Raw genomic sequence first — 18,760 nt, 5'->3', positions numbered from 1 at the left:
TGCAAATTAACCCAAACCAAGATGGCTACAGCCACAGAGAGCAAGGTTTCCTAGGTAACAGAGGAAGCCAAGCTTTCCGCCTGCCCTTGCCAGGCCTAAGCCTCCACTCAAGCTACAAAGTTTCAATTATAGAAGGTAAACAAATTCAAACAAATGGCGGCAGAATGGAGCTTGAGAGAGCAGGCCAGGGTTGCTGCCGGCAACAGGGGAAGCAAAGCTTTCCGCACACCCTGGCCGGGCCCACCCACTTAAGGCAACAAAGTTTCAATTATAACCCCAACACAAATGGCTGCCGGCCTCGGAGGGAGCCCCAGGCTTGGCTCCGCTCCAGGCTACAAAGTTTCAATTGTAGAAGGAAAATAAATTCCAGATACCAGGGCCTCCGCTTGGGTTGCCAGGGAGCGTGGCCGGCCTGCAAACCACCACAGGCCCCTCGCTCAGGCTGCCCCATGCCCCAAGGGAACCCCCACCTGATCTGGGACACCCTTCAGGGCAAACCAGCTGGCCCCCACCCGTGCACCAGGCCTCTATCCTATCTAATAAAAGAGTAATGTGCAGATTGATCATCACTGCAACACACAATATAGCTGCCCCCATGTGGTCAAAGATCCTGCCCCCATGTGGACACAAGATGGCCACCACAAGATGGTCAGCAGGAGAGGGCAGTTGGGAGGCATCCGGCCTGCAAGGGAGGGCAGTTGAGAAGGACCAGGCTGCAAGGGAGGGAAGTTGGAGGTGATCAACCCTGCAGGAGAGGGCAGTTAGGGGTGACCAGGCCGGCAGAGGAGGGAAGTTGGGGGCAAACAGGCTGGCAGCAGAGTGGTTAGGGGGTGATCAGGCTGGCAGGCAGAAGCGGTTAGGGGCAATCAGGAAGGCAGGCAGGCAAGCAGTTGGGAGCCAGCAGTCCTGGATTGTGAGAGGGATGTCCGACTGCCCGTTTAGGCCTGATCCCGGTGGTGGGATCGGGCCTAAACGGGCAGTCGGACATCCCTTGAGGGGTCCCATATTGGTGAGGGTACAGGCTGGGCTGAGGGACAACCTCCCTCCGTGCACGAATTTTGTGCACCGGGACTCTAGTACAGGAATAAAGGGAAGGTCCTTCTTGCTCTTTAGAGGGAAAACCATCATCATCATCAACACACAGCTTTACTTTAATGTTCAGACGCATGAGAGCGTGGAGCCCACAGTTTAGCTCATGCTCCTCTTCCACTGATCAAGGATGATGCAGTTGGCATCAGCAGTTAGGAAACCTGGCTCTGAATCTCCACAGGACTTTATTGTCACCCCTGGACAAGATCTGTTGAACTGAGTATCACCACATCATAGAATCTACCACATAGTAGACTCTCAATGGAAAGTTGCGTAAAGTAATTTATGACGAAGTCATGAATGAGTGACTGAATGAGGACATTTTACCCTGAACAATTTCAGCTTGCTTCCTGTGATTGGAAATATCAATGGGGATTCCTGTGAAGGTCTTGTTGTCTCCCTGTTTTACCTGATTCCAGTTAGTTTTCACTGGAAACTGATTCTCTCTTAACTCGTTAAACTTAACTGTGAGATTAATATTATCTGGGGGGAAACTACTGCTGAGATTATTTTGTCTTATCCCAAGTAGATTCAGAAATATTTGTGAAAAATACAATTGAAACCAAAATTCAGATTATTCTTTGCCTCTCCTATAACTCTTATCATTGGAGGTGACCGACTGTCGCTGGGTATTTTTATACGTCTTGCCCATAGATTTTTCTTATTTGGCCAGGTGATTATGGGGAGACCAGAAAATTGCTTGAGTTAGGCACAATGGTCTTTGACCCAGTTGCAACAGTAAGTCCAGCCTTCAAGTAGTTTGATACTATCATCTTAAACCATCTATGGAATTCCATTGGGACCTAAATATATCACATGGTTTCTAAGGACAGGATAGAGTTGTGAACCCATGTATTTTTCTAGGGAGTACATTCATGCTCCCCAGGTTTCCTCAGATTCTCAAAGGGATCCCTGACCCTCCCCACTCCCACCACCAAAAAGAAAATGTGGATAGTGATTGATTGAGGGATTCTGGTCCACTTGGAGAATGTTAGCTCTTATGACTAACATATTTTCTTTTTCCCAGGGCTGCTATGTAGCAGTAATAAAAATGTAGCCCTCAAAACTGCCTGGTGGTAGACTTCAAATCAGACAAGTCTATCGGGTGACTCATGGAACTTTCTCATGCTTTTACATTCAATAATCAGGAAAATCCCATGTAACTTTTTCATGCTTCTGAAGACAGTAATCAGGAAAATCCTTGAGGAGACTGTGGTTTTAAAGGATGCTAAATCAGGTTAAGATCGTGTGTACCCTGATGTTATGTTTTTCTCTCTCGCTCTGAAATTTCCTCTTGGGGGGTGGTCTGTTCTCATTTCTAAAACTTGTGTCAACATCCTCTTAGACCCAGAAGTATAAGCTACTAGTTTATTTCATTTTATGGTATTTTGTACAATGGAGAAAAGCAGCTAGCATAAGCCATGGAAAATCTTCCATGGTATAAGCAAGCCAGATCATTCATTAGTCCTCATCACGTGTTGTAGAGCTGGAAGCTGAACTCACATGCCTACTTTTCAGCCACTTAATGTAAACTAAACTATGCAATAACAGAATGCCCCCAGTTAATTTTTTTATTGCCTTTGTTGCATTGGATGCATTGGTAACAGAGTTTTACACACTTAGGGAACTGGAGGTGCTAATCCTTAAGAAGAAAAACAGCTTTGTTGCTGCTCAACTGTTGAAGGACAAAAGACACTCACCCAGAATTTCATAAAGTGAGAAAGTAGACGTTTGGAATCACATAAATTCGTTTGCAATGTCTTTTATCCATCTCCTCCAGCATGGGCTAGTTAGTGACCATGAGCACACACTCTGGATCCAGAATGTCTGGGTTTGAATCCCAGCTCTGCCACTTACGAGTTATGCAACTTTGGGCAAGTTATGGGACCTCTCTGTGTTTACAGTCCTCGTCTAGAGAATAGAAATACTAATACTGCTTACCTCATGGTGTTTACAGGAAATTTAAATATTTGCTAAGCTCTTCGAGCACTGTTTGACATGCACAAAGTGCAATGAATGTACTTTTTAAATAAATTGGATTGTAGAAGGTGATGTGGGCGTTTGTATGGATACATTCACCCAGGATCAAGCCTGAGAAGCTTATTACCACCATTGGGCCTGCTGGTGGTAGAGAGGGTTTTCTGTCTTTTGGTTTTTTGTTTTGTGTTTTAATCTTTTCCATCCATCTCTACTGAGGGCAAGGTTTTCCTTGGCTGGCCTCCCCTTATCCAAGGGCTTTCAGATCTGAGATAATCTGATGGAATCCTTGTATTTTAACCCCTTTGTCACACAATGAGGCACTTCAATCAAAGCCACTTAGCCTTTTCTTGACATGAGTTTCTTTAGCCACTGGGGGCGGGATGGGGGTAGGGGTAGGGGGAGGCTTGGTTGGTTGGTTGATTTTGTCCTCCTCTCCCCACCTGTGGTTGACTTCCACTCCTGACCGCTGAACCTGATCTGACCTTTTTATTTTCATTATCATCATTCTACAGGCAAATTGGTTTTGAGAAGAGCCATTTGTAAGTCACCATGATGTTCCTGATTAAATATAACCCTCTTTTAGCAGACTTGAACAAAAAAGAAAGCAAGAATTGTGAACACAGTACTTTTCAAAACCTCATAATTAGGTTAAATAGTTTGAATGTAAGAATCACAAGATTCAGTTTAGTCATGCAAATTGTAGCCTAGAGTCTCATGAAATACACTTAGGACAGAACACAGAGAATAATTTTGTTTGCCTTGTGATTGGGTCTCATTTTTTTATGAGATGGATGTTTAATAGACTTAGCTATTATTAATTTTTTTAAAGTGGTAAACAGAAACTCAGAAAATTACTCCTTTTAATTCTTCCAAAGAAAATGCTCAGTATCATTCTTGGAAACTCCCTTTTATTTAAAAGAATATTACTTATTTGCAAGTTAGTAGAAAAGAGCTGTTGTAAAGATTACTGATTGTAAGATCTATTTCTTACTGTTATTTATTCTGCTCACATGCAGTTTTAAGCAGAATAAATGATGCATCTCCAGCAATGTTAGTGATTTAACAGAGCCATCTGCATTTTTCAAAAGAAGTGTTTGTAGAATTTTAGACTCTTCTAGCCCAATTTCTTTATCTTTTGGATGAGAAATTTGAGACCACAGAACTAATTACACCCAGCTAAGTGTGAGCAGAGTACAAAAGCTAATTTTCAGGGAAACCATAAGAGGAGATTTTTTTTTACATTTACTTTTTGCCTTTTGAAATTTTTTTCTGTTTTATTTATAATAAATATTCTTAGTGTTTTAAAAGTAGTCTAATTTAAAGAGAAAATTGGCTTAATAGTGTTTCACATTAAATAGAAAATGAGGACAGAACCTGGATTTTATGGAAACGATTGATGAATAAGAAGAAAAGAAATCAAAATTATTACTTTCAATCTACCTACAAATTTTGGCAATTGAAATCTGAAAGTCTAATGAGTAGGAGCTTAACCCAATATTTTTGGAGGCAAAACAAGGGATACAGAGTTGGATAGGACACAATCTGAGGACTTTATTGCCCAGTAAGAAGAATGAGAAAAATATTTAGAAAACTATAGTACAAAGAAAAATGAAAAAAAAATATTCACTGGAAAAGTACAACAAAATGTTTTAGAGGATCAGAGAGGGGACATATTGGTCTCCTTAATATCAAGAATTGATGAATCCCAAATGTTTATCCCCAGCCGAACCTTTGCCTGGAACTTCTGACTCATCGAGCTGCCAACTAGACATCTCCACTGGGATACCCAACGCAGCACATCCAAAGCTGAATTCCCAACCTTGCCCCGAAACCTGCTCCCTTACGGTCTTCCTCATCTTGATTGATGGCAAACATCCTTCTAATTGTTCAGACTGCAAACCTTGGCATCATCCTTGTCTCCTTTCTTTCTCTCTCAGGCCACATCTGATCTCTGAGGAAATCCTATTGACTCTTCCTTAGTACACTCTATCCAGACTCTGACAACTGCTCCACTGCTGTCCTCCTGGGCCAAGCCTCCCTTGTTTCTCACCTAGATTATTATTAAAGTAACCTACTGGCTGCTCTTTTTGCCTCCACCCTTTCCAGCCCTTATAGCTTTTTTATTATTTTTTTTTTCAACACAACCCAGGTCAGATTCCATCATTTATTTTTCTGAATTCTCCTGTGCTCTCCATTTTTCTCAAAGCCCTACATGATCAGCAATGCCTCTCGGCCTCATCTCCCACTGCTCTCCCCTTCCCTGACTTCGCTTCAGCCATATTGGCCTTCTTGCTGGTCCTCTTACACCAGACAGACTCTCATCTCAGGCCTTTGCGCTGGCTTTCCCTGCGATCTGAAATGCTCTTCTCTCAGACATTCATATGGATCACTTCTTTACCGTCTTCAGCTCTTTGCTCAAATGGCATGTTCTTAATAGGGCCTATCCTAACCATTCTATTTGAAATGGAATTTCTCCCCTCCCACCCCCAACTCTGATTCCCCTTATAGGCTCTATTTTTTTCTGCAGAACGTATCTTTTAGCTCACTCTGTAATTTATATTTTTGTTGTTTATTATCTGTTTTATTAGCTACATCCTTGTGCCAGAATATCAGTTCCAAAAGGGTAATATCCTTATTTGTTTTATTCATGCTGTATCCCAAGTGCCTGGAACAGTGCCTGGCACGTAGCAGGCACTCAATAAACATTTGTTGATAAATGAAGAGGTTGACTCATGCAGTAATTAGAGTTATTTAATAAAAAAAAAAGGAGATACTGAGTATTTAAAAAAAAAAAAAACTTGAATCACAGCCCCCTTTGTAAGTGAATCCTATGTGCCTCCTTCCCAGAATAATATATACATGCAAATTTATACAAAATTTTGCGTGCACTTCCAGGAGGCTCACATACACCCTGACACTCATCCAAGATCAAGGAGCTGTGTCCTAGGCAGAAAGAACAGCATAGACAAAGGCTCAGTGGAGGGAATGTGTCGGTTGTGTAAGAGGCTCAGCAGGAATCATCTGGCTTGAAAGTGTAATAAAGGAGAGTAATAGAAGGCAACTTTGGGCTATATTACATAGGGCCTGGAGTGCCATGGTGAGGGTTGTTTCTGCTTATCATGGAAGGTGATAGAGCTGCTATGAGGAGCTGCTAACTTTGCCCTATAGTCACCTCCAATTCAATGTGAAACTTCACATGATTTACTTCTGTCTTCAATTTCAGAAATTAATAGAATTTCCTAAAGACAAGCTCCCTCTTCCTGTGAAAGGTATGGATAAGTACTTCATCACTATGACAATTAAAATGCACCCATGCCCCTATTGAAACTATTCTAGTTCATCAACTTCTTCCATTTCGCTTCTGAGAGCATGTCTCAGTTGTATCATTCTACTAGTAACTAATTATTATTGCTGTCATTTGATTCAATGAAAACTAAGTTTTTAATTTGATATTGTCCATCTTATGCTATGTTTTGATTGTTATTTGGGGGATATCTGGAAGAATTGTCCCATCCCTCAAAGGCCCTAAAAACCCCTCTGAATGTGGGAATACATAAAATGAGGCCATCTGGGCCCCTAGCTCCTCTCCCAGAATGGCCTCTGTACCTTAAAGATGGTAAATAAACCATCTGTGTTTTCTATCCCCCAAATTGGAAATATGTTCTATGTTCCCATTATAATTGCTGTGTAACAAACCACTTCAAAACCTAGTGGCATAAAGCTACCAGTTTTATTCTGCTCACATAATTCCGAGTGAAGAATTTGGACAGAATACAACAGGGATGGCATATCTCTGCTTTACAATATCTAGTCTCAGCTGAAAATACCTGCAGAGCAGGAGTGACATGCAGGGTAGAGATTGAAATCACGTGGAGGATTACTCAGTTACATGTGTGACGGCCAGGGCTCGGGGGCTCAAAGGCTGGGATTGTGGACTCAAGTGTCTGACTTTCCATGTGATTTGTGCTTCCTCACAGCATGGAGGCCTCGGGGTAATCAAATTTACATGGTGGGTACATTGCGACTGTTCTAATGAACAAGGTGGAAACAGCATAGCTTTTTATGACCAAACCTTGGAAATCACACGGCAATACTTCTGCTCTACTGAAGTAATCGCACTGTGCCTCCACTCAAGGAGAGGAACAAAGACCCACCTCTCTATGGGAAGGGAGTCGAAGAACAGTATGGCTCTTTGTTTATTTGTTTTAACACCGCACTCTTTCAAATATAAGCATCGTTATGTAGAGCATAGGACAGATTGCGTACTACAGACCTTTTCCCTGTACATGTGAGACTCAACTAGATTCACCATGTATTCACGGCCTGCACAAAAATGCAATTAAGTCCTAACTGTGTGAAACAAATAATCAGATTAACAGAAACAATCCCTGTTTTGAGAGGCTGCAGCATCTATGTGCATAACACTAAGATTCCTAGAAAATTTAAGGAACCAGATCTCTGAAAATCAGCAGGGGGATGGGTTTGGGGGGGGTGGGTGGAGGGACATGAGTTGGATAATTAAAAATACATACCAATAATTTACAGGCACGGTCAAATTACTTCTAGTTCATGGTTCCTAAACACCTGTCAACTACTCTTGTCCAAAGTTTACCTTTGTGAGCGGAACTTGTTCCTATTCATCTATAATAAGAGTTGTTATATTTTCTGCTCATGTTGGGTCTCTGTGAGTGGGAATGAACTCTCTGTGGGACAGAGAAAATGGGTCTTGAGTGAGAGCTTTCCCCAAACGTTACCCTCACATTTGGAGTGGTTCATGGGCCTCACTTTACCGGATGAGGTAAGCAGGTTATTCCTAGTTTGGTGAACATACTGATAGGCCTGTATTTAGTCATTTTTAGCCTTTTCTGCAGCAGATCCTCGGGATTATAGCAACAGACAGATGTCTTAAAGAAATGCGAATGGAGAGAGGGCAAGGAGAGGCTGACTCTTAAATAGGCAGACTCTCTGGTACCCTCTTTGCACCAGGTAAGAGGCTACACCCCATCTTCCATCATTTCCTTCCTGTCATCCTAAACATGTGAAACTAAAGTTCTAAAATGGTTGGACCAACCACCAGGAAAAGCAAAAGACAACACGCTTATTAACATTTACTTGAAAATTGGTTTCAGCATTGGCCTAGAACATCTTTTCTTTTTCCATGGAGAATCACTTTGGCAGACAGTTCCAAGCATTTGAGTCTCCTTTGACACCCAGCGTAATGGCATCAGTCACACTTTGTCATCAGAATCTTCTTTCCATGTTCTGGTGTTTGCCAAGAACTCCGCCTGAAATGGCAAAAGTGAGCACAGGAATGAGCACGTCTTAACTTATGAGCTACCATTTCTGCTTTTTAGCCTTTGGCAAAGTACCTACCTCAGGGCTGAGCACACAGTAGGGCCACTCTAAATGCTGGTGGAATCGCATCAACCCCTAGCCTAACCAAACCATGACTGTATTGGATTTCACGGGAGAATTCCAGAAGAATCAGGGGAGTATTGAAGCAGCCAGGTTGGAAAGTGGTTTCTCAACACTGCTCTTGCACTAGGGCTTGTGGGAGAGCAGGTTTATGGAGCTCCTCTGGGAAATAGAAAATATAAAGAAATCTCTTTGTAAGCCTAAGGTTTTTATAAACTTAATTTCCTTCAGACTAAAAGACTTCTCTTTATTCTGAGAATGCCCTTCTGAGCTCTTGGAGTGATGGAGGGCATAAAAATCTTTCCTTTTATGAAATGGTGATGGCAGTAAATGATAGTTGTTTTCCTTTTGAACGTCCTTCTTTGGCAAATGGAGAAGTTGGCTGCTCTAGCAGCCCCCAAATTTGTTTATTAGTTTGCTCTTTTCATCATTCCATGAAATGTGAAGATCTGGGGACTTGTAGATCAGGTCATTGAGAATTTTTGCCGTGAATTTTTTAGAGAAACTAAAGAATTCTTTAAACAGTACAATTGGCAACAAAGTTAGTAAATAGCTATAGCACCTTATTTGGAAAAAAAATAGTATTTATCACTTTTATATGCTATGATTCAGATGTGCACAGCAGACAAGTTCAAAGATGCTCACTGTCAGACCTTATTTAAATATTGCACACACTCTTTCATATAGCTAAAGACCAAAACATATCTGCACAAATACAAGAGGTGGCAATCTGCTTGTAAGGACTTGTCTGTGTTTTCATTGAAAACCTACATCATCACAAGGCGTTCATGGATCTGCTGACATACAGACCTGCCCTTGATGGATGAGTTCATTCTTCCTTTCTAATTGCAAGCAGATTTCCAGGTGTGTTCGTTATATTTAAATAAAATCTGCCCAATTTCATGTGGTGCTAGCCCAGGGATCAGCCAGCAGGATCCATTGCTCCTTTTTATTTTTATCCCTGGCTTCTATTTCCTACCTGTAAATTCTAACCGAGGATCTGGATGGACCCCCTTGAGTAATTCCCACTGTGCAATCAACTGTCCATGTGCACCACGGCAGGAGCGCAGGTGCGGAAGCTGAGCCACATCATAGCTCTATGCTCGTGAGAAAGCCCTCCTTCTGTATTTTTAATTACATATTTCACATACTGGTGGCATTGTATGAGTAGATTGTAAAATCTCCCATTTTAATTGTTTTCAGTTGGGCAGGGGAGTCAGTCCAGGACATAGTTTCCATTTTTTTTAACTATGGAGCAGTTTCTTTTGCTTATTCTCATTTTGATTAGCACCCAAAATATCTCAGAGAACTGAAACACAGGGTACAGAGTGATAGGTAGTACAGAGAGTATGTTTTCATTGACTTAACAATTAATAGTTCTGAGCACTTATTTTGGATGAGACACTTGTAGGCATCAGGAATACGGGAAGAAATGAGTCACCGAGTCACTTTTTCTCTTAGAAGAAGCTCACATTTTACTAAAATAGAGAAATTGTCACCCATCCTACAGGTGGTTGTTGGATGCCTATTGAGTGTCAGGCACTATTCTAGGGATACTAGAATACTCTGGCACTTACATTCTGTGGTTACCTCATTTAAAAACTATAAAGTGGGTCCTCTTGTTCCAGTCTCATAATGAAAGATTTGGCAGTGTTTGCTAAAATTGAAAATGTGTGCTCATTCCAGTGATTCTGCTTTGTATTTACTATAAGAAATGCCATCCCCCCCCCCAAAAAAAAATAAATGCCATCCCATTGGCCTATAAGCAAGCAAGTTCAAAGATGTTCACTTCCTCATCTATAATAATAAAAGCATAATATGCTAATATGACCGGATGTCCTTCTGGATGACCTTCCAGATGAAGCCAGGGCTTCGAGGGAAGCCCGGGTCCCAGGTGCTGGTGGCCAGAGGGAAGCTAGGGTCCTGGGTGCCAGAAGGAAGCCCGTGCTGGCAGTCAGGGGAAGGAAGGCCTACTCTTGCACAAATTTTGTGCATCGAGCCTCTAGTTGTATATAATAATGATATATTGGAAACAGGATAAATTTTCATTTTTAGTAGGGAAACTGAGTGAAAAGGCACAGAGCAGAACAAAACACACACACATGCAGGCATGCATACATATGACATATATTTAAAAACACACACAAAATAATACTATACATTTTCTAATATTTATATACACAGATAAAAATAGATTTGGAAAAATACAAACCATACCGCTGGGGAGAACAACTGGTTTAGGGGAGGGGTATTTAAAGGGACACTTTTGTTTTTTCTAGAATCTTCTTTTTTATATAAAAAGATTGTATTCTGGAATACTTTGTAATTAAAATTAATAAATGTTAATTTTCAAAATATAGTAGCATAAAAATTAACATTATAGTGAAGGTGGGTACTCCAAGCTATGGAGAATCCATAGAGAAGTAATTGGTATAATAGAGTAGTAAGGTGCTTAAGAAAAAGTGAGGAACCAGAAAAATATAAACTGGGCCTTAAATATGGGAAAGAGTTTTCTGGCTTAACTAGAATCATAAGGGGTGGACAAGCAAGGCAAGCAAAAGGACCAGCTTTAATAAATAGAAAAGGAGAATGAACATAAGTAATTCCATCTGCCTCAAGCCTCATGGCTTGTGAGCCTGGGAAAAGGTGTGGCATGTGGACAGCAGTGACAGAGCCTGGAGACGAGACTGGAAAAACAAGTAGAAGCCAAAGCCAGGAGAGCCTTGACTGACATGCTTGGGAACTCGATGTGTAGTGTGTAGGTACTTATGTTAGTTTCCTGTGGCTACAAAGGAGATTACCAGAAACTTGGTGGCTTAACACAATAGCAATTTCCTCTCTCACATTTCTGAAGACCAGAAATTTGAAATCCAGCAGGGCCATGCTTTCTCCAGGGGTCCTAGGGGACAGTCCTTTCTTGATTCTTCTTGCTTTTGATGGCACCAGGCATTTCTTGGCTAGTCCCTCCATAATTCCAGTCTCTGCCTCCTCCTTCACGTGGCCTCTTCCATTCTGTCTGTGTCTTCTGTTCTGTGTGTCTTATAAAACTGCTAGTCATTGGATTTAGGGCCCACCCAGATAATCCAGGATGATTTCATCTAGAGATCGTTAACTTAATTACATCTATAAAGACCCCTTTTCCAAATAAGGTCACATTCATAGGTTCTTGGGATTAGGATCTGGACAAATCCTATTGAGGTGAAGGGAGGGAGCTGGCACAGGGACACTATTCAACCCATTACAGTGCTGATGGGGCAAATAATAAGCAGAGAAGTAATATTGTCAGATTTGATTTCTTGGAAGGTAGTACAGGCAAGTCAAGCCTGAGTGTTTTTCTCAAGGACTAGAGATGTTTTTTGGTCATTGTTAAGAGCAAAGTACCTTCCATGGTTTCTAACATGCTGCTTATTGAAATAACAAACAAATGAATGAATTTGCAAGCAAACCAGTACAGGAAAAATGATAAATATTTAGAGGTAAGAGAGTACTTGTTCTGTGGGAGAGTCTCATTAAATGTCTTTGAACAAATGTTGGTCCTGGAGCAAAAATTATTCTTGCATGTAGGTAGGTGTTCCTTATTAGGCTGCTCAAAAACACATGAAGCCAGTAAAGCCTTACTGTACAAACATAAAATTAATTTATTCAACAAATATGTATAGAGCATTTACTGTAGCTTTGTAGATAAAGGGTGAGAATGTTCTCAGCTCTCATGAGCTAACATTCAATAAACAGCATGCAAACCAGAAAAAAATGGCAGAGTAATAAATGCAAAGAGAAAATAAAATATGATAGTATGAGATTGGATGGTCAAGGAAGGCCTTGTGAAGGAGGTGGCATTTGACTTTGAGCCCTGGAAAAGTCTGGGTGATGGACATTCCAGGCTCACAGCTGTTGTCAGTAACTTGAAGAACAAACCTAGTCAGTTTGAGGGACAGTGAGAATGGAAGAAAAGGAGTATGTGATGAGGGATCACATCATTTAGTATCTTGGTGGTGAAAGTAAAAAATATGGATCTTAAATACAAGCTGAAGCCATTGGTGGATTTTAAAGAGGAGCATGACATGATCTTATTACCATTTAAATATGGTCCCTCAGCCTCCATCCTATTGACATTTTGGGTCAGACAATTTTTGTTTGGGGGGCTTTCCTGCACAAAGTAAGAGGTTTAGTAGCAGCCCTGGCTTCTATCCAGTAGATGCCAGTAAACCCACTTTCCCCAGTTATGATGACCAAAAGTATTTCCAGACATTGCTAAATGTCCGCTGGGGGACAAAATCACCTCCAGATGCGAACCATTGATAAAGCACTCTCTGACTACCATGAGGAGCAATTATTTGTAGGGGAGGTAATAGTGGAAGCCAAAAGACCAATTATGAGGCTGTACTGTGATCCAGCAAGAGAAGATAGTGGTTTCTAATGGCAGAGAGAGAAAGAAAGAAGTAAATTTGGAATATGTGTTGGAGGTGCATTTCTGGTGGCTTAGAAGTGTGGGTATAAGAGAAAGAGAAGAATCAAAAGTTTGTGGCCTGAGCAATGGGGTGAATAGTGGAATCTTACTGACATGAGGAAGAATGGTAGAGGACCAAAATTGAGTGGAGGGCACAGTGTGGGAAGGAAAGTCAGTGTTCGGATTTCTAAAACTCACATGTTTGTTTGCAACATCTATTAGATATCCAAGGGAGAAAAGAAGGCAAGTAGGCTATAAGATCTGCATGTCTAGAGTTCAGGAGAAAGGTCTAACTAGCAGTATAATTTGGAGCCTTTGGCATGTAGATTGTTTTTAAAGCCATGGTCAAGATGAGATTCCAGGGGGTGAGGGAGAGGGGAAGAAGAAGGAGGAAGAAGACAGGGAGAGAGTATAGGAGTAGGGTAGAGAACAAGGGTGTTCCAGGACTGAGCTTGGGGTCTACCACACTTCAAGTCCAGTTAGAGGAGAAACCAAAATAAGAAATCAAGAGAGAGGGTCCAGTGACTAAGGATGGTTCAGAAAAACAATGAAAGGTATTCTAAGGTCCCATAAAAGGCCTTATGCTTTTTAGATGTTGATGTTGTTGAGTTAGAAAGACAAGGAATGGTAAGCATTTCCCAAAATTCAGAATGAAAAACCTTAGCAGTCTTGGGAGATCCTAAATATTGCCTCTAATCATTTTCGCTATAAAGTTTAGTCTGTAGACAAAATGCCCAATGTTCTAAAGCCCTAAAGAACTAATTGCTTCATATTCTTATGCTCTGCATTTTCAGGTATTTTTCTTTTCTGGTAATTGAAAGGGGTCTGTAAACACCTTTCTACTACCATGGCAGGGAATAGACCATCTAAATTCTCACAATTCTTTCTAACTTTGTGAATCAGTGCTGATACCCATTAGTGACTCAAACTATGCCAAACTGGAGAAGCCATTTTTCTTTGTCTTGGTTTGATGCCCCACCTCAGGTGATAGGAAACAAATAGACAGGAAAGGAGTGAGCCAGAAATTAGAATAGCTCACAGATGACAAGCTGGAATAATACCTGGCTGGACAGAGTACATAGTGAGAACATCATTGCATATTAACTTTAAAAAAATAAAAAGAAAGTGAAGGAGGTTCATGATCGCATTAAGACCTCAGGTATGGTTTAATATTTCATGCAACTAACAAACAAAGTCAGGTTCAAATTTGAATTATACTAAACCTTGAAAAGCCCAAGCAGCGGCATGAGCATGGTGAATGGTCAGAGTAGGAAGGCTTTGAGTGGACATAGCTAGATGTGGAAGTCAGGGGCTAGGGCCAGCATCTAGACAGCACAGACGGACATGAAGATACATTCATACACTGTGCTTACACTGTGCACAAAGAAATAGTGGGAAACAGGAATGGGGTCCAAGGATTGAGAACGGATGAGCAAGTCTCAGGAGCAATTATCCCAGGACAGTACTTTGCATCAGGTAAGTTCCCACCAGGAAACAGGTTGGCTGTCTCCTGATATCTGCCAATCAACCAGAAGCCAGAGTAAATGTTAGCTTCTTTAGGAGAAGAAGGGTGGAGTGTAGATCTAGAGGGGAAAACAGAAGACTTCCCCCACAGGCTCCCTCTGGTATGAATGGGTTCAGCCTAACATGTATGCTTTGCTCTTCAGAGTGAACAAGGTGTCTCTCTTCAAGTGTTAATGATTTTAGCAAAAATTTAGCTACACTAATCAATTCTAACCTGGATTTTGCCTATGAAAGAACTACATGACCACATCCAGAAAATCTCCACATGGAAGACGCTTAAGATTACTTTGTTTTTCCTTTTTTCCTGAGTATCTTTTCTAAAACCCATAGTATTTATTTATTGCAGGAAGCACTGATTATCTTCCAGGCTGAGAATAGCCTTTACTGAAAACTTAAAGCAAAGAAAAATAAACCAGGCTGTCAATAATGAAAAATCATTATTCCAAGGTGGTAGGCACCAAAACTGTTAAGGGCTATCTGCCAGGAAGAAAATAAAGCCTGGAAAATTATCCTCCATCAGCATATCTCATCTCTGAAAAATCATTAGCTTCAAACAAGGCAATAAAATAGGACCCTACACACAGTAGGCGAGCCAGCACACTCTCAATGGTAATGATGCATTTCTATCACTGTGTCACTGGAGCATAATGATGATCTACTTCATGTCTGGAGAACCATGGGTTTTGGAGTCAACATCACGACCTTCAATCCTCAACTGTTAGGTTTCCTGTACTAAATGCTGTTGTTGTTTTAATACCAATGGTTATCGCCTTACTAAGGAACTCTGCAATAATATGGTAACAGTTGAGTCAGAGGTGATAAGTTTTGGGGAGTCCTTTGGCTTTTATGACTAAGGGTTAGGACGGAATAAGTACCATTTTACACTTTTGAGGGATAACGGACTAAACAGGGCTATTACAAATAGTTTAAATAATGAATACATTTGTTTCAAGCAAACTTGGATCCTTTTGTGATCCATTAGTTTATAAATGAACACCACCTGTCAGATGAGAAACTCTGTACAATCCCTTCTGACTATACATAAACATATAGATGCATGCTGGGGCCCATGTACCATCATCAAAATTGCTGTTCTATTTGTGAAAAGCTACAAGCATTTAGTTACACCATTTTTATTTTTATTTTTTTTGAGTGAGAATGATGAAAAGCATGGACTCCAAAGCCAGACTTCCAGGATTCAAGTTTCCACCCACCATTTACTAGCTATGTGTCCTTGAGGGGCATTATTGAACCTCCCTGTGGTTCAATTTCCTCATCTATGAGATGGGAATAATATTACATCTTCCTCTTCAGGATTAATGAGGAGTAAATGAGTTAATCCATGTAAAGCTCTTAAAACCATGGCTGACTCATAGGGGATACCCTGTAAATGTTAGCTCTGAGAGTATTATTTTATTGCAGGTCTAATGTATTACATTGTTTATTAAGAAAACCTCAAAGACAAGCTATTATTATTGTGTGGACACCACTACATAAAATAGTATTTTTCTCACTTGGCTTTGGACATCTTACCATGTCTCTACCCACCACAATACAACCTCCCTGTACGTCCATTATCAACCACCCCAGAAAAATGCTGGGTGTGTAATACATCACAGGGACTCCATTAATGTGTGTGGGATGCATGCAGTCCAATAAGACACAATTCAAATTAGTGTCAAAATGTTATCCTTTGTTAGTGTAGAGAACACTGAAAGAAAAAGAAAGGTTTCTCTCAGTCAGTAATTCTAGTCCCATGGCCCCAGATACAGACGTGTCTTTAAGCCACCTTGTAATCCATGCTTTGATCTAAAACAGAAGTCCTTCTGGGCAGGTTCACAATACACATGCTGTTCCTGAGTAGTAGATTTTTAATTTGGAAACAGGCTTTTGCTGACAGATGTGTAAAAATGCAAGCTACCTGTGTAATTCCCTCTCACCTTGACAGCTGTGGGTCGCAGGAAAAGACACCATTTCTTCCCATTTGGCATTAATGGACCCTTGAATCTTTCGCCCCAAGTCTACCTGTTTCTGATGGTATCGGCCTGTCCCAAGGATTGTTCAGTTCCGTGCATTCATTTGGGTTTCCCACACCCCTAGTGGAAGCAATTCCAACACAAATATTGAAGACGTGCAAACATGAACTTCTGTTTCCTTCTGGAGGAAATGAGAACTCCACCAGGGTGTCCTTCATTAGGCACTGGTCCCGTTTCCAACCCCGCATGGCCCCCTGAGCCTACCCAGTACACCATGTGTAAAACGTGGACTTGGTGGGACCTGGGTGGGCTCATTTCGCAATAATGAAAAATGTCTTGTTTCTCTTCTGTGTAATCTTCTTTCAATTCATTATGTTAGTTCTTTTTTTTTTTTTTTTTTTTTTTTTTGGTGTTGCTTGAGAAATTCTCAGTAAGTGATTAATAACCTGTCTTGGTTTTGCTCTTGCTCTCACTGGCTTGTAGAGAAATAATGTGACCTACAAATGTTTGGACAAATAGTACATTGTGCTAATGACAGATTCCGCTCAGACATGCCCCACGCCATTGAGCTTATCAGCACTGAAAGAACAGGTATTCCTGGACTTTGTCTAATTGTCCTTTCTTTGCTTTTCTCGTTAGACTAAATAGCAACCATATTGAAAAGGGGACTGAACAAAACAGTGTTCGGAGCTGTGTATTGCTTTTGTCCTCTACAGGGCAGAGAGGGGGGACACTGAGCAGACAGGCACATGTGGAGGTCATATGTACGTCCTAATAAAACAGGAACATTCTTACATGCTAAGCATGGCATTGAGTAGGTCAAATATTTCTTTAAGTAAAAATAAAATAACAATTTATATAAAGTATGGGAGTAGGAAATAGGACTTCATACGCAGATAAAAATGAACAGGCAGAGTTAATTAAGTCATCTCTTATAGTATGTAGTTTTATTTAAAATAGGTGATTAATGATAACTGGAACTCTCTGTGCTGGTTTATATATAAGGTTTAACTGGGATTTTAGAGTAAAGGAAAAGGGAGGAGACATAATTTCCAACTGAGTCATGTTCCCTAGATAAGAGAATTCATACGAGTTAGAGTTACCCAGGAGAGGCATATGGTTAAAATTTAGAACCCAGCTTTTCTTGTAAGCGGCCTGAGGTGACCTCTGAAAATGGTTTGCTATTCACTTGATCCAGAAAACCCTCACAAAATCATGCAAATCAAGAGGTTCAAATCTTTGTGTTCACTTCAAGAACACTCATGAAACTGCCCAGGCCATCAAGGGTATGCATATCCGAACGCCACCAAGCATCTGAAGAATGTCACCTTACAGAAGCAATGGGTGCCATTCCATTGTTACAATGTGGAGTTGCTAGGTGCACCCAGGCCAAACAGTGGGGCTGGACCACAGGTCGGTGTCCCAAAATGAGTACTGACTTTTTGCTGCACATGCCTAAGAAAGCAGAGAGTAATGCTGAACTTAAGGGTTTAGATGTGGATTCTCTGGTCATTGAGTATATCCAGTGAACAAAACTCCCAAGATACAGTGAAGAACTTACAGAGCTCATGGGTAGATTAACCCCCACATGAACTCTCCCTGCCACACTGAGATGATCCTACTGATAAAGAGCAGATTGTTCCTAAACCAGCAGCAGAGGTTGCACAGAAAAAAATATATATATCCTAGAAGAAACTGAAGAAACAAAAATTTACAGCCTGGGAGTAAAAATATATGCTAAAAAATTTTTTAATTAGAATCCAAATTTTAGAAGGGGCAAAAATCTTTGAGTCACTTCATCCAGCGTACCCATTTTACAAATGGGGACAATAAGGCCCAAGAGGGTTTGGCCACACTGCCAAGGTCCTGTGGCTCATCAGTAGCCTAGCAATAACCAGAACCCACTTTTTTTTTTTATCTGAGAGTCATATTTTTTCACATTGCTGCCCACCACTTCTTCCTAGTCACACTTTTTAAAATTCACATAGTACACACAGGCAATAAAGTGTGGCAATTCAGATGAGAAAATAGAATGTGAGAGTTCATCATGTCAGCCATCAACGTTATGTTTTTTTCTCTGCAAAAGAGAGACAGCTGCAAAGCATTTGATCTTAACAATGACGATTAAAATGAACGTTATTTGAAGTTGCAAAATCACCACATTGCATTAGCACGAGACTCCGGCATGTGTGCACAAGGGCACTTGGCAGATGTCTTACAGAGGATGCGTTTATGTAGGCACTTTAGGGAGCATATGGGACCTGTGGCGCTCTGTGGTAAATGGATTCACAGCACCACGGTCATCACCAGAGTGACTGCCTCCTACCTG

General features: G+C 40.9%; 1 pseudogene across 1 annotated transcript; it reads left to right on the top strand.

Annotated features, from left to right (window-relative positions):
• Positions 1-17,604: 17,604 nt before the first annotated feature.
• On the top strand, positions 17,605-18,159 carry LOC307113745 (large ribosomal subunit protein uL22-like; annotated as a pseudogene). The gene has a single exon. The product of its transcript is annotated as a large ribosomal subunit protein uL22-like (transcript).
• The last annotated feature ends 601 nt before the right edge of the window (positions 18,160-18,760 follow it).

Source organism: Cnephaeus nilssonii (assembly GCF_951640355.1).
Source record: "Cnephaeus nilssonii genome assembly, chromosome: 17".
Taxonomy (NCBI): Eukaryota; Metazoa; Chordata; class Mammalia; order Chiroptera; family Vespertilionidae; genus Cnephaeus; species Cnephaeus nilssonii.
This window is presented reverse-complemented; position numbering and strand designations above follow the sequence as displayed.